The following is a 12868-nucleotide window of genomic DNA, read 5'->3' as shown; positions in this document are numbered from 1 at the left end:
GTCATAAGTGTTTGTTTAGCATAGTAAAGTGGTTTCCAGATTATGTTTTAAGTGAAAAACTGAGTTTGATGAGACAATTTTTGCTATACACAAACTATTATGATTGGCATTTTCCTGTAACTAAGACAGAATTGAATATTTACAATTTGCTCCGAGGATGAGCTAACAATATTTCCTTGAAATGTTCAAGGATCTACTAAACATTTACTTAACAGTTTTATTTCCATTTTCAACAACTAAAGTACATAGTAAGAGGATTTTTAAAGCAAATTAATGATCACAATATGGAGAAGCTTAGTTTCATAACTTTGAATTCCCACCCCTCCCCCTTTTTTTTCGAAAATGGGAAAATGAGAGATAGTTACAAAAATGTATCAACCAATCGTTTCGAGTGAATAATTTCACCATATAGAAGTTAAGGTTTTGGAACCCTGAACTACTCGAATATGTTTATAAATTTAACATATTTTTGAGACAGGAGTGTTCGAATGAGACGTAGTGCATCACATTGCAAACACGTATTGGGTTCACTTGACTGTTTTGGTACATACCTTAAGTAGGATCGTTTCGGTACAACCCATGAACTCGAGGTTTTCTCACCCAATTAATAAGAGTATATTAGAATCAAATAAAATGCTGTTACCATAGTTTTCATACCTAATTATCGTTTGAGAAGAAGGGCATTTCTCGCTAAACCTCATAGGTCTAATCTATAAACATTATGTCAAGTTCTCAACTTAATTTTTCACGTAAAGTTCACGAAAAGTACTGAATAAAACTGTAATAGGAAATTAGGAAAGACTAACAACAATTTTACAAGTCTGTTGTGGTACTGAATTTAAATAGAATTCATATCAATGAATTGCTAAGGATCAATTCAATTACCCTTTAAAACTTTTAAAGTTCCCTTGATGAACATTCACAATGAAGAATTCGTTATTTTCCACTGATATGAACAAACATCCCTTATGGCACTGCTAAGAAGTATCTAAAACTATCAATAAATAAGAATTTTGAATTCTTATACTTTAGATGTTTCTAGGATTTTACAATTCGTGTTGATCAAAAAAAAAAATGATTTGTAACGTTCAACAACTTTTGAAAGGAATATTATACATAAGATTTACAATATGGGCAGAATTTCGGTGGTTTAATGACTATTTCAGTTTTGGATAGCATGATCTATGAGCGATGTTCAGTTTCTGTTCAATTTCACTAAAAATCAATACAGTAACAAATAACTTGAAATTAAGTTAAAATGAGCGCGTATAGAACATTTTATTATTTTGGTAAAATAAAAGTTTTCATACAATATGATCATGTCTGCTGTTATATATTAGTGTAAATCTATGAATATTTCGTACCTGATAATTTTAAAGATAACCCCACTGCGCTTTCAAATTTTCATCAACACATTTTACGAACAAAACAATATTGCAGATAACCATGGATTAAACACTTATTGAAAATGACTTCTTTACAATTTCAAAATATAATTGAGTTTAAAAAATCAAGAGTTTAAAAATGCATTCAAGAGTACAGCAAATTCTTTGGCATCGCTTCCAATACTTATTGCATAACAGATCTTTATATCGGTCATATTCTACAAGCCAGAAATGCAAAAAAGAGACTTTTAGATTTTATTTCCGAAGTTTATTTTAAGCTGTAAGATTTCCAAAAGATCTGTAACCACTATGCTTCGAGGTACTTGCAAGGGTGTATTTTGTATAAATATTCCATAATTGATGGAATATGGTATTCAACAAGTTTTGTTATTAGTGTATTTTTCTGTTTCTCATTGTAGTCATCAGTTGTTGGTTATTATTATAAATTCTACAAAGCAATAAAATTCAAATTTATCGTTAAATGAATACATAACCGTATTCCTGTGTATCATTAAGCTCTTTAACTTAATACACATTTCACAAAGAGGTATACAATTGATACATAAGAATCCTGCAAAAACACTGTTATAAAAATTATAATATCTATATTTAATATTTTATTAGTTCAAAGCAGTCTGTTTATTACCATATTACTTATTTCTGTTAAAATTTAAATAGTAATTAGTTCTTGCAGGTTTGCTAAATCTGCAACTCTTTACTATTGTTTAATTCCTAGTTATTTTTATGACCATTGGCTTGTTATTTATTGTTGTAGTTGTATGTTATCTTGATATATTGTTAATTCTTGTTGCTTAATTCTCTACTTGTTAACTACATGGTAATTTGTCTCAGTTTTGTTGTTAGTTTATGTTGAATCGTTTCACTAATTAATATATATTTACATATTATATTTTGTGACTTTTATTGCTTCTGATATATTTTATATAATTACCGTTTTTTACATACTCTTTTAATAATGTGTGTAGTCTGTTCTATATTTGCAGAAAATGGATTTTCCGTCAAATAAAATAAATAAATAAACTGTTAATTTTGCGTTAGTATATGCTATATATAGTTATTTTACATCTAATCAACCGTTCTTAAAGTAAATTTAATATCATTCTTACCGTAATTTAATTTTAAAAAGTTATAATATCGTATTTAATTTTACTATCGTTACCGTCACTTTAGCGTTGATTCATTTTTACTTCATTATTAATTCTATGTAGTTAGTTTAGTTCCAAGTTTCTGCTGATTTGGTCAGTTGTAGGATTATAAATACTATTACTATGCTTAATCATTTGCAGGTAATTTATTGCAAACTATAAATATAGAGTAAACATTGATGAATAAATTTGGTAGAGCATTCCGGGGGAAATCTTTGTAATTTAACTGCACTGTATCAGGAGTAAGCATTATTCAAATACTAAGATGGCTGTACTGGCGGCCATCTTGATTTTAGCCCCATAAGAATGATGTTAAACTTCAAACTTTTTTTGGCTTCATTTAAAATTAAAGGATTACAAGAGTTGTCTCATTTTAAAAGATATACTTATTCAATTCCAACCACCTTTAAAATTTGCGAAATGTTATTGGTCATTTAAAAGGAAAATATCGTACTTTTTTAATTTATGGTTTATATACCACAATATTATAAACTTATAATAAAAAACTAAAACGATTTTGGATGCGGATTCATAACACCTCTAAAATGATAATTCATCATTCTTTTTCCATTCTATATCCATTCCATAATTCTACAGCCAAAAACAAAGGCTTACAAGTGATTGAAGTTTAAAATTTTTCATATGGAGTAAAATATGGCGTCCTTTTATATACATACAGCTCATAAATCAATAATTGGGTTGCTCGGAACCTCGTCAAAATGTAAAACTTTAAAGGATAAGCTGACCCGAGATATTAGCAAGCCTACAAAAGGGGCCCTATCTCACTCTAAAAGCTAAATATTTGAGTAATCCTTGTATGGCAGGAAACACAAGAATTATTCATCAGGTGGCACATCCAGTGCAATACTTACAGGTTTTATTGTGTTTAATTGGTAGCCGTTTCGAGCGGCGGCGGCGGCGCGCGGCAGCCCTGCTCGGCCGTTTCGCCGTTTACGACACTTTGAGTGTACTTTTAGGGCCATTTTATGTTAAACTACTTTGTCAACACTTGACACTTCATATACAGCTCATCCAGCTTTTGCTACGTCGGATTTATATTAATGGCTAACCGTTCAATTAATCTAGTGCTAATCTATAAATACATTACTATGAAAAGAATATACATGATTGCGATGAATTGGACGCCTAAATACAAATACTTATATTCGGAATTAGCACGGATTACTAATTAATAAAACGCTTCTATGTAAAGTAACATATACTTTTCATTATTAAGGTATATTGGCTGCACTAGTCAGGATTTTACAATACCGTATTGTAATGATTAGTAGATCAAGCAAGGGCCAGTTAAAGAAATTATAATTTATTTTAACGTATGGTTACCTTTCATAGAATTAGTACATGTTGTTTTATTCCCGTTTTTCTTCGATATAAAACAATTATTACACTTAAGATTATACAAGTTTTAATTGCCGATATAAACGTGCTTTATAACTCGGAATTAGCTTTAAGGAGTTAATGAATAATATACATGGTGGTTTAAATTTTCTAACTTTCGCAAAATTATTGACAATACTATTTATTGAGTATATTATTTAAAACTAATATTAAAGTAAGACTAGCTCAATATGTGTTAATGCAGGTAAATCTGAATACTTGGGTAAATTTACATTTATGTTCTATTAAATCTGTGAAAACCTTTTTAAAAAAATTGAGATGAATACTGAATGAAATAAATAAAAATTAAATCTCAAATGGTGGCGAAAGTTCACATTTAATAAATTAATAAAATATGTTTCAATTTAAACTTACGAATCCAAAATATTCAGATATGAAGAATGATAGACCATTAGTCAGTTTGCGTAAAAACCTGAGATATTTTATCCTAAAATTTAACTCCTTTATTTTTAAAGAACATCTGGGAATTGAATTTTTCAAGTTTTCAATAAACAAATAAAATTTATTGGAAAATTTTTAAACTTGTGATGAATTATAATAATGTAAAATTGTTTGGACTACGAACTAAATTTAAATTTTGTTGTGGTTTATTCAGCAAGAAGAGAATAGTATAAGATCAGTTACGATCTACTTACGTACATAATAACTAAATTCATAATGTATAAAGGTACGTATGTTTAAAACTCTTTAATTTGTGAATACAACACTTGTTTATACGTAGGATCTGGTGACAAGTTTGGAATATTTCGTACGCGTTGTGAGACGTAAAAGTTTTACAAAATGTATACAAACATTATACAATGCGGTATAATTTCTGGAACAATGAGAAGGATCACGTATACTCTAGCCCTAACGATGAAATTGAAAAAATAATGAGTGGAACTGTGTTACGCTCTAACAATAGTTCTTTTTAAATATTGCTAGCTGTCTTTTACCTTTTCATGGAGTTAAGACAATGAGGTCCTTTCACTGTTAGATGTTACATGTTTTAAAATAAAGATTATACAATTGCGGCCCAATAATTTTTAAACTCATATAAATAAAACAATTTTTATATATTTATTACACCGAATATGTTTTTGTCCATCACAGTTAAATATAAATTTTAAACATTCTAAATATAATTGTTAAACATACGAATTTATGTCACATACCTATGAACAACAGCATTTGATTTAATTCTTTATAATAATTTGCCTAATATTTATAAACACCTGCTTATATGCAACAAGTTAAATCACATAACACTGATAATTTAATTTAGTTTCTGGGCAGAAACTATTTAAGAGGAAAGATTACTTTGGCTTTATTTTCGTTAATATTACTAAATGTTGTTGTGTAATGTTTTACACGTATTAGGTATCCTTTATTTTTTTCCTATTAATTCTCTTTGTCATGTATGTAATGGTTTTTTATAAATATGGAACTTGTAAACTGTTAAATATTATTAAATAATTATAAATCAAAATCAAAGTAATTAATTACAAGAAAATACTATTCTTAGAGTGTTTAAATACTGTATTTTCTATAAACACTGTTGCATTTCTTTTATTTGTCGCTTGAATATATTTTCAACAACAAATTGTCATTATTGTCACCATAGTAAAACGTGGTGTAGTAAATATATTCATGTAAATGTATACATGTTTTAAAAGTATGTTTTGTATTTGAATCAATTAAAGATCACTTTACTTATTTATAAATAGTTTTATTGCGTATAGGAACTACAATACATCATACACACACATAATATATTGTTTTAACAACGTGATAAGATTGGTATGTCTAAATTTTGAGTTTTTAACCTCAAAAATTTCTCCAATTTTTCTTTTAATAATTTGTATGTTGCTTTTGCAAATGTTTTAGTATTATTAACTATACAATCAGTTTTGGAAAATTTAACGAGCGACTAGAGCTGCAGCAATATTTTAAGCAAATATGTTTCGTTTGTTCCTATATGTCAGGTAAAGTAATACAATTTTTAAAGATATAACAAATACTCAAATCATTACTCAGTTCATTAATTTAATTTTGGTTTTAACAGTTTTTAATTGTTTTATTCTTTGCACTAAATTATTTGCTTGACATTGGAAATGACTAATAAGTTTCAACAATGTTGACTTAAATATTGGTAAATGTCATTCATACAATACCGACGTTATACCCGTTTACGTTTACATTCAAAACAAGTTTTACAAAAACGAACAGAAAGATGCGAAGGTGCTTAGAAATAAAATTAATAGTCACCTTGTGTTATATTAATGTAATACGTAAATTATGTTTAATAAGGATTATGTGAAAACTCTAGCCACCGTGAATAAACCACTAATTTGATTTATCAATAGTTACCAACGTAAAGGTTTCTAAATATCCACCGTAATACTTGTAACTAACATTGTTTCATCAATTTTAAAATATAAATAACGGCTAAAATAAATGTATTCTAGTTGTTTTACAATTTGAAATAAGATATAATAGTACTTAGTTGAAGACATGTATAAATCATCACTTATAAATCCTAAGTATTTCTTGTACTAATAAATGTAAAATAACGCGTTTTCTAAAATAATACATGTAGTAGATTAATAAGCCTGTGGTCTTACAAGTTCATATCCACAGGCAGTATGTAACAATTTGGATTGTTAACCTAAAATGCTTTTAAATATGATTGTAAATTTGTAAAAATATTCAATATTATGCAGGTGAAAACCCGTTAAACATCTTTAAATATTACAATTTCTGATAAAAGTTGACTGAATTTGTAGTAATTTAGTTCTGAGATTTGATTTTTAGCGGTGATCATTCCCATGATAAATTGGTTTTGTTTTAATTTTAAAATGCATAGTACCATTATTTTGGTTTCGTGGATATTTTCCTCCAGCACAGCAGTGATATTTAGGTAATAAACTATTGAAGAGCACAGACAACCAAAACAAAGTTTTAGACAGTACTATATTATCATGACATTTCATTTTAATCAGTTTCTAAAAAGTAAAAATGAGAGCTAAAATGTTAATTTGTATTTGGAGAAATATTAAGTGGAACCATTTTATCTTAAATATTTATATTATTGGACTCAAATACCACTGAATTTGTTCTTAATGTGCATTATTGTTGTTGGTCAGACTACTACTATGGTTATACAATAATTTTTCGTTATAAAAAACAATATTAGTGATATTTTCAACTTCAGTTGTAATTATTATAAACTTGTTATTACAAACTTTGAATTTTAGTTATTTGTTTAAGGTATTATTAATTTCGAGTATAATAACACTCTTTTGAAATAAAATAAACTTTTTCGAGTAATTTGAAATAACGTTAGTGGAATTTGTAAATGTACTGTGTATTCATGTAGATTTCCATCTGTATACTATTGAAGACAGTATCTACCAAGTTTATCCCTTATATGAATATTAATGTGAACTTTTTTATAGATCATCAACGAAGAAAAATAGTTAATAATATTGCTGTGAAAGAGGCTTAATTTATTTGTATTTGTATATAGTGAAATATTCAAATTAATGAATTGAATAATACAATAAATACTTTTATATGTTCAATAATATAACCTAGGTACGACTTTAGATTTATGAAAATTAAAAAATTGATGAAATATACCATATTTGTAGAATTTTCGACACATATATTTTTAGTATAAATTGTGCTTAAAATATTTTACAAGGGATTGTGTTTAATAGATGGTATTTTGATAAGACAAACAAATTGAGGACCGATTACTGTAACAGATTTCTAGATTTTGGTAGTACTATTAAAGGATACTACAGATGTACATTTATTTAAAGTAAGATGCGGTCCTAAATAAAAATGAGTCTGTATTTATTTAAAAATAGATAGAGTTTCTGGAACTGTTGATGGTTTATTTAAAATTTTAGTTGTTTTTATTTTTAAATGCGATCATGTGAATCTTAAAACACAACTCATTCGATGGCACTTTCCCCAGTTGGTTAATATCATTCTAAATTACAGTAGCTGTGCGCAGTGTTATGATTAGTTATTGAATACAAATATTACGGAGAAAGATGTTGAACTAAGCACAACAAATGATAAACAAGTAAACAATGAAACTGATATTGAACCTTATCATCTGTAATCTTATCGTATAGGAATGTTAAAGATACGATGTATTTAGCCCTAACTTGATATTATTTTGGTTCATAGAAGGTCTACTAAGTAAAAAGAAAAGTATTTGCAGTAATATTTGGGTTGAAACCAAACTAATATCAATAAGGGGTTTTTAAAGTTCACTGGTTTTTATTAGTTCATTGGACTATGAATGTTGTCATTATATAAGTAAAATTATCTACAAATGTATTAAATTTTTGGGAATGATACACCACAAAAAATAATGCATGTTTATAAAACTCTAGAGATTATTCTTTTTAACATACCATTGAATTACATGATTTATACTTCTGGCAAACGAGTTTGATAAAATCAGTTTCAGCGACAAGTTATCGTCTAGAAGGCATTACTTATTCAGATTAATTGAAAGATTGTTCAGTTGCAATGTCTACTCTCAGTCAACGCACTTTTCAAAACCAAAATTCACAACCTGAACGAACCAAAAACGCGAAATTATTTAGTAACTGAAAACAGTTTGAATGCGGCGGCGGGCGGCGCGGCGGCACCCGCGCACCGTGATGCACTTCTCGAAACTAACCTTAACTAATAACTCCCACCCCTATCGATGGAAGGAGGCCTTATCACTGTTATCAGTAGACTTACCAGAGCTTATCACCTTTCACTGTTGTCACCCGCGGATCACTGGACAAATGCGACATTGTTGTGAAGGGACGGACAGGAACGTCGACAGCGCTCCTGGTGGCGACTGATGGAACCGGCACTGCACCCCCCTTCCCCCTGCCACTTCCACCCTCCCCTCCCCTCATACTTCCGTCTGATGAAAAGAGAACGTGCATAAAATAAGGGAGGATTTTTTACAGGGAGGGAGTTTTATAAAAGATGGTAGGACATGGATTGTAAGGGAACTCCTTTTTTTAACGCTATAAAGCAAGTTTTGCTCGTAAATTTGCGATTTTATTGGTCCCTAGGTGCTGAATTATGATATTTGGCGTCAAAGGGTTTTACTTGCCCTTTTACGTTTTAAGTAACAATTCAATGTAAACTTCCTAAAAAATTAACTTACTGCAATTACCTATGACCCCAAATCAAAATTTTACATGAGAATGTACTTAAGCTATTAGAAAAGCAAGTGATTATATCAATGGGACTTACAAGCAATACTCTTACATGTAGCCTATAACTGAATTTATTATTTTGAGTATTAGGACTTTTTGTAACTTTTTATTTACATTCTATTTAATCCAATTTTTATTCAAATACGACTTGTAAATAACAATTTTAATTTTAACCTTATTATGTAGGTTCAAAAAGCTACATATTATATTGTCACAAACTGTTTTATAATACCTATATTATTATACGTATTTTATCTATACAAAGTTAATTTTGAGCAATTCCGAAAACTACTACATAATCTTTTACTGGCTCAAATGACATTTTCCTCATTGAAGGATATTTTGGAATTTAATGTCAAAATTGATAGACATATATTTAAAGAATCAATTTATTGAATAACTTATACCAATAACTGATGAAACAAGACGTATATATCTGAAGTAAGCATTTAAACATTCCTTTCCTTTTATTACTTCTAGTATTAATTTATCAACCTTTTCTTCTTTGTAGTCTCAATCTGCTTTCATTTTTCAGAAAATTATCAAAGTAATCCTTTCATTCAAGTGCATTGATAAATTGTGTCTAATTGGTCATTCTAATTTGTATCTAATAGTGTGTTGTTATATGACAACAAAATTTAAAAAAATCAAATTCGGAAAATTCTAATAAACTATCAATTCCCAAACTAACCCCATTTTTACTGAAAATAGTGCTTAGCACTAACACTTACATTCTGCTCCAGAAGTAAAATAAAAATGGACTTTCCCGTTGAAAAGTAGCAACGTATTTCCCGGGCAGACCTGATACAACGGTGACGCAAACGAGCTGTAATTAATTCAGCCAAAACAAATAAACAACCGGCTGCCCAAGACTCGCAGGTAAGAAGTCTATGAAACGGCCATAAATAAAAGGATCTTGGTAAAACATTTAATGAAAGGTTAGTGCGGACAAAGGCGGGAGGGGCAGCGAGACAGTAGCGAAAGGTACCTGGCCATATAAAACAAATTATCCTGTGTACAAGTGTCACCACTCGAAATTTAGTGCGGAGGGAAGGACTGGCTACCAGCTACCCCCAACCCGGGAACATTCAGTGGGTCATTACTAAGCTATAAATCGCCGACCCTTGCGAGGCCGCAAACAAATTTCACGCGATTATCCCTCAGCCGCCAGCTCAAGGGTTAGTCTAGGGTCCATCGACTCAGAGGATTCCTCAGACACGTCCCAGACACGCTTTACAAGAATGCGTGGTACTGTAAAAAATAAATACCAATACAACATAACAACAATAATAAACATATCAGGATCACAGGTTATACTTACACAAAATAAACACTAAATACATCAAGGAACAAAAACAGTCAAGTGATTCTAACGAATCTCAATTCTGCTATATTGCTTCTTGTAACAGAGAATCACACAAATATATAAAATATCCAATAATTACGCCCAAATAGAACAAAACATCCATAAAATTAGCATATCCAAATTTTTTTGATTACTACTTGTTACGAATTAAGAGCCAAACAAAAAAATCTAAATTCTATCACCCACGACCTTAATTCATTTTGTTTTATGTGACTTAACATGAAACGTTTAAGATTGCAATAAATAAAAAAACCCACAATGAAAATTTCTACGAACTACTTTTAAAACAAATATAACTATATTGCATGACCGTCTATAGTTATGGTACAATATATTTGTAATTTTCTGTTACATTACTAAGGATAAAATGTATGAATAAAAAATAATTAAATGAAAGATATTGTTTAGAAAACAATCCTTAGGGTCAGAACGTTTTGGTGCTTTTCATTTTTGCCTGTACTATCGTAACACATGTACATGTTTGGATAGGTTAGGTAGAATACGAGTAGGCCTAAACCCCACTATAGTTTTGTTATCATACACAACTAATGTTGTTGTAAAGAAAATTATATAATTTATATCCGAGTGATAGTTAAAATTAGGATATGGAAGGTTTACGTATCGGTTGTTGAAGACTATTGGTATCCGATGTGTAATATGGTTTATGCTCGTTTTGGTGGTGGGTGATTTACCTTATAAATTAACACAAAGTTTCACTATACTGAAAACATTTGTTCATAAAACGTTACTTGGTAGGCGATCGTTGGTGTCATTTGTATTTTTTTTTTTTTTGTGTACACGTTGCAAGTAAAAAGTTTGTAGTATTGTATTTTGCTTTCGTAGGAATACTGGTAGTATATTTATCAAAAAGTTTGATGACCGTAACAATTTATCAAGTGTACGAAGTATACATTTTAAAATTTTAACATAAACAAATTCTCTACATTATGTAAATGACAGAATTTAATTTAAATGTTATTGATTTTTTTTAAGTAAAACGTATTACGTAAACATATTTACAGTTCGTGTAGAAATGATAATATTATTGGAATTTGTTTATATGAATATTGAATTTTAAATGTTTTGAAGATAACGTGTTTTAGGTTAATATTGAATTAATTAACGTAGATCAAAATTTTCCAAGAAAAAAACAAACGAAACAACCTGTATTATTCACACTTATACTACCTGCTGTAAGCAAGGTCCAATTGTGTAGTAGAGGTCTGTAACCTAAAAACTTTATATATGTTTCCATAATGTGTGAGACTCACAATTGTAAATCAAAAAGGTATTTTCGTACACATTATATTTCAATATTTTCCAAAAAACTATTCTTATTGATTTTGCTTCAAATCTGAAAGTGTCTACAGCAATACCGTGCTACATTTTCTTTAGGATTGAATTGTCTTTGTCACCCGACTTCTCCAGTTACCCTTTAGAGCATTGAGCCAGATGAATGTCCAGATCATCAAAGAGGATGTGAAAGATGGATTTTGGCCCGAAAAGCTAGGTGGACTACCCTATCGTATAGCAGTGTTCAGAATTCAAATAGGTCAGAACCAACGTGAACACTGTAGAACTCATTTAATATATTGCGTCAAAAGGTTCGTGGAGATTATTTCAAGTGTTTTTGTGTTGATGCCACAAGCCTATTAATCACCTTTTTTTGCTTTCTTATGCTTTTTGAAAGATATCATAAATGTGTATTTGACTCTTATATTTTACTTACATTTTTGAAATTTTAACGTAAAACCAAATTTCCTTCAAAGATAAATGGGGTTTTGAATTCGACTTTGACTTTTGCAATACAATCTACATTTGCTAATACTTGCTTTCCACTATTACGTCAGACCTATTTCTGTGACACTCATAGGTTACTGGTTTGGTCATTCGAATATGATTTTTTAAAATACATTATCAAGTACATCGTGTTTAAAAAGATGTTTGACTCCTAAAAATTTAGATTGAAACCTACATTGTGTAACCTACTAGATAAGATTTTCTAGTTTGAGAAAACCTTCTTCGTAAAGTAAAAACAAAACAAATATATAAATACTTAGTTTTATGGATTTTTGCCTTTCACTAACATTTTACCTAGGGCTTTTAAAATCAAAAGCTTTTTATGACAATTTAAACAAATCACTCTAACACGTTTTCAAGCATGTTCAGTTTTTGTAAAGTTAAATAATATGAAAAATTTTCGGAAATGTGAAATATACAATAACCTGAACATTTAGGGTGTAAGGTGAGAAATGTATGTAAATCTGAAATCTTTATTGATCCAAATCGTTTTCACCAACGCTATCTTTT

General features: G+C 29.3%; 1 protein-coding gene across 1 annotated transcript in view; it reads right to left on the bottom strand.

The window, feature by feature from the left end:
* Positions 1-8821, bottom strand: part of LOC124369795 (homeotic protein proboscipedia) — a 103958-nt gene extending 95137 nt beyond the window's left edge. Inside the window, exon 1 of the mRNA XM_046827897.1 lies at positions 8720-8821. The gene's annotated coding sequence lies outside the window, so the exon portion shown is untranslated. The remainder of the gene's footprint in view (positions 1-8719) is intronic.
* Between the last annotated feature and the right edge of the window lie 4047 nt (positions 8822-12868).

Source organism: Homalodisca vitripennis, chromosome X (assembly GCF_021130785.1).
Source record: "Homalodisca vitripennis isolate AUS2020 chromosome X, UT_GWSS_2.1, whole genome shotgun sequence".
NCBI lineage: Eukaryota > Metazoa > Arthropoda > Insecta > Hemiptera > Cicadellidae > Homalodisca > Homalodisca vitripennis.
Note: the sequence above shows the minus strand (reverse complement) of the source record. Positions and strands in the feature narration are given on the sequence as shown.